Source organism: Bison bison, unplaced genomic scaffold (assembly GCF_000754665.1).
Source record: "Bison bison bison isolate TAMUID 2011002044 unplaced genomic scaffold, Bison_UMD1.0 scf7180017864235, whole genome shotgun sequence".
Taxonomy (NCBI): domain Eukaryota; kingdom Metazoa; phylum Chordata; class Mammalia; order Artiodactyla; family Bovidae; genus Bison; species Bison bison.
The window spans coordinates 3,301,005-3,305,138 of NW_011494807.1; the positions used below are offsets into that span (position 1 = coordinate 3,301,005).

Here is a 4,134-nt window from a genome sequence, read left to right on the forward strand (position 1 = left end):
GCTCGAGGGGCGGGGGTGATGGAGACGCGGCGATCCGGGCAGGCCCGGAACCTCGGGCGCCTCCTCCCAGGTTCAGCCCAGCGACCCGAGCTAGAGACTCGGAGAGGCGCCCCGCGCAGCGCGGAGCCGAGTCCAACCGCCGCGCGGGTGGAGGGTGCACTGGGCGCGGGCATCCGGAGCAAGCCGGCGCTGCTCGGATGATGCCTGATAGGTCCGGACCCGTGAGTTGAGGGATGCAGACTGGGGCATCGCCGGGAACTTACAGCGTAGACGCGTATTAAACCTGATGGAAAGTCGAGGGCTCTCCGGGCTCCGGGTCATCCTGGCATCTTGCTTGCCGCGACGGGTCCCCCTCTGTGACCGCAGCCGCCGTTGGAGCCGAGCAACCTCTGCCAAGCCTGCCAGGTTCCAATGTTCCATCAGAGGCTTTAGCTAAGTTCTGGACTTCTCTCAGAACTCTTGAGACCCTGGGTGTTTCTACTCGATTACACAGGACGAATGACCTCTAATTGAGATGATTCAAATTGGGGATATACTTTTTACAAACTTAAAAATTATGTTTAGAAATTAATGACATGGGGAAATACTCATATTTTTAAATGAAAAACTCATGTTGCAAAATCGGACCTCGATTGTGTAAGTGTATAAAGGCATTTTAAAAACGGAAAGAAATGTACCAAAATATTTACAGAAGCTATGGTGATAGGATAATAGGTTTTTGTTTTCTTTGCAATTTTCTGATTTCCCAGATGTTCTACATTGAACATGTAAGTATTTTATAATCAGGAAAACGTTTTAAAACTCAATGCTGTTTGCCTTAGGACTTCAAAGAACTTTTTTAATGTAATACAGCCAAAATTAACTACAAATTAATGATAGTTTTCTCTTGGTTTTCTTAGGGGCTAGTGCCATGACTTTCAAGCCAAGATTTTCCTTGGGTAAGCACATAGGATTCCTATGTGTAACTAAATGTAGGTCTAAAATTACACTGGAACCATTTATTATGTATACAAAGGGTAACCACCACGTTTGAAGGCTGGGCAGAACACTTGTGAGCTATTTTGGTATTTCAGTCCAGTGAAGGGTCTAATGGCTTTCCTCATCACTCTCACCCCCCAATGAAGAAAGAATCTCCCTTTTGTAGCAAGCTAAGGGTATCAGAGGGCTTATGCCTGTACTTATTTCTCCTGATTCAGATCTAGTACAATGTCAGGTATATAGTGATTTCTCAACAAATATTTATTCAGTGAGTGAATTTTTATATTGGGAAGATTAATACAAATAAAGAGAAGTGAACAAAATGTACATGTACAAATCAACAAATTATCAAAAAGCAAATAAGCTAGAACCCCGCATATCTAAAGAAATGAAATATTCACTAGCTCTCTAGAAACTCCTCTTGTGTTCGCTTGCAGTTGCTAACACTTTCTTCTCCCTAAATTAACCACTATCCTGACGACTTTCAATAAGGTTTAGTTTTAACTTTGTGTGACTGCAATCTTCCGTGTTCTTTTTGCTGAAATTTATGAAATTCATCCATGATTTTGTGTGTAGCTATTTTGATGCATAGGACAAGCTAGGGGCTGAATTTTTTTCCATACGAATTCCATTGTCTCAGCATAATTTATTGAAAAGTGACTTCTTATTGCTCTGTAATGCTACTTCTGTCATGGAATAAATGTCCCTACATGTATGGGTCTGGCGTGCTCCTGCTTTTGTGTCCCATTGATGTATTTGTCTATCTTCATGCCAGCACTACATTGTCTTAATGAAAATAGTCTTATAATAAGTCTTCATAGTTAGTAGTAGAAGTCGTCTTACTTCGTACAATAGATTTCTGGCTATTCTTGATCCTTTCTGTGTTCATATAAACTTGAAAATCAGCTTGTCAGTTTCCATAAAGTGGGATTTTAATTGGGTTTGCATTGCATGTGTACCTCCTTTTGGAGAGACTTGGCATACTTGTAATATCGTGTCTTCCATTCATGAACATGGCATAGTCCTCCATTTATTTCCCTCTTCTTTAATTTCTCTCAATATGATTTCATAGTTGTCTGTCTAAAAACCTTATACATATAATGTTAAGTTGATTTCAAGGTATTTGGTCTTTGTTTTGTTTTTTGCTATTGTAAATTATATCTTTTTAACGTTTATTTACCTGTTTGTTAGTATTATATCATAGTGAAATAAATTGTGTATATTAATCTTGAATAGGCTAGTTTGTTAAATTTATTAATTACAATATTTATCTGTGAATTATTTAGGATTTTCTATATAGACAACTATATTATTCATAAATAATAACAGTTTTATTCCTTCCTTTCTAATCTTTATACCTTTTATTTCTTTTTCTTGCCACCAGGACCTTGAGTACAAAAAGAAGTGACTATAGGATGAGTCATTGTTTGGGGGTTAAATTTTGCCCCCAAATGGGTACATCAAAGTCAGAAACCCCGGTATCTGTGAATGTGACCCTATTTCCAAATAGGGTTGTTGTTTTTTTTTGGCGGATGTAATCAAGTTGAGATCCTATTGAAGTAGGTTATGTGACTAGTGTCCCTGTAAAAAGAGGAGAGACAAAGAAACCATCCCCCCAGGGGAAACACCATGTGAAGACAGAGAAAGAGATTGGAGTGGTACATCTGAGTCAAGAAAATGCCCGGGATAGCTGGCACCACCGGAAGCTAAGAAGAGGCCAGGAAGGACCCTCCCGTAAGGAGAGCATGGCCCTCTCAGCACCAAATTGCGGACATCTAGCCTCCAGAACTGTGAGACAATACATTTTTGTTGTTTTAAATGATCTCAGTTTGTGGTGCTTTGTTATGGCAAGTCTAGGAAACTAATAATACACTTGTCTGTCCTAATGCCAGAGGAAAAGCTTTCAATATTTTACCATTAAGTCTGATATTTGCTGAATATTCTTTTAACTGAGGATATCCTCTTTCAGCTTAAGAGAATTCCTTTTTAGTTCTGATTCGTTAAAAGGTTTTGTCACGAATTTGATCAACTGAAAGCATGTACTGAAAGCAACCAGAAATAATCACATGATTTTCCCTTACTCTGTTCATGTGAATTGCATTGATTTTCAAATCTTCAGCCATCCTTGCTTTCAGGAGTACACCCAATATGTATTAACCTTTTTTTTATATTGCTGTATATGTATATAAAGCAAATTTAACAAGAACTGAAAAAAGGCATTTCTCCTGAAATGAAGTTCAGGAAAAAATACCAGTAAATAAATCGATTTGGCTTTCCAGTTCAGGCCAAGCAAATCACCAGCTTTCCATTTTTATGTTAATGGATAATTTTGCTATTTTTTGTTCAGAATATTTGCATCTATATTCACAAATCAGACCAGCTTAAAAAAATTTCCTTTTTGGAATTTCCTGTCAGTGTTTTTTTTTCCTTGGTCAGGATTATTTTAGCACCTTAACATGAATTGGCAAATGGTTAGGGTTTTTCCCTATGCTCGGAAAAGATATGTGAATGATTGCCATTATTTCCACCTTGATTGTTTCTTTTAAGCCATCTATGCCTAGAGTTTTCTTTATTGTAATTTTAAATTATAGGTTAATGTTTTTAATGATTGATGACTATTTAAGTTTTATATTCTGTCAATTTTTACATGTATATTTTGAGAAATTTACTTCATTTATATTTTTAAATTTATTTACATAAATTTGTTTAATACATCTTTTTATAATTTTGTAGGTCTGCAGGACTTATAGTAAAGGTTTTTTTCATTCCTGACGTTTACTGTTTTTACGTTTTTTCAACAGCTCCATCAAATGAGTTTAGGATTATAATATGTTTGATTTTATTTCATTAGTTTATATCTTCATTCCTTCCTTCTCTTTCTTTGAGTTTAATTTCCTATTATTTTCTATCTTGTTGAAATAGACTCTATTTTTTTTTTCACTTAGCAGTATGCATTAACATTTCCTCCATGTCATTTCAGTTCAGTTCAGTTCAGTCGCTCAGTCGTGTTCGACTCTTTGCAACCCCATGAATTGCAGCACTCCAGGCCTCCCTGTCCATCACCAACTCCCGGAGTTCACTCAAACTCATGTCCATCGAGTTGATGATGCCATGCAGCCATCTCATCCTCTGTCGTCCCCTTCTCCTGCCTTCAGT

The 4,134-nt window shown here is 37.6% G+C and overlaps 1 long non-coding RNA gene across 1 annotated transcript; it reads left to right on the top strand.

The window, feature by feature from the left end:
- Positions 1–124: 124 nt before the first annotated feature.
- Positions 125–3,551, top strand: LOC104993166. Its single transcript, XR_825802.1, has 3 exons — positions 125–767; positions 900–938; positions 2,363–3,551. It is a non-coding gene; the product is annotated as an uncharacterized LOC104993166 (long non-coding RNA).
- Positions 3,552–4,134: the final 583 nt, after the last annotated feature.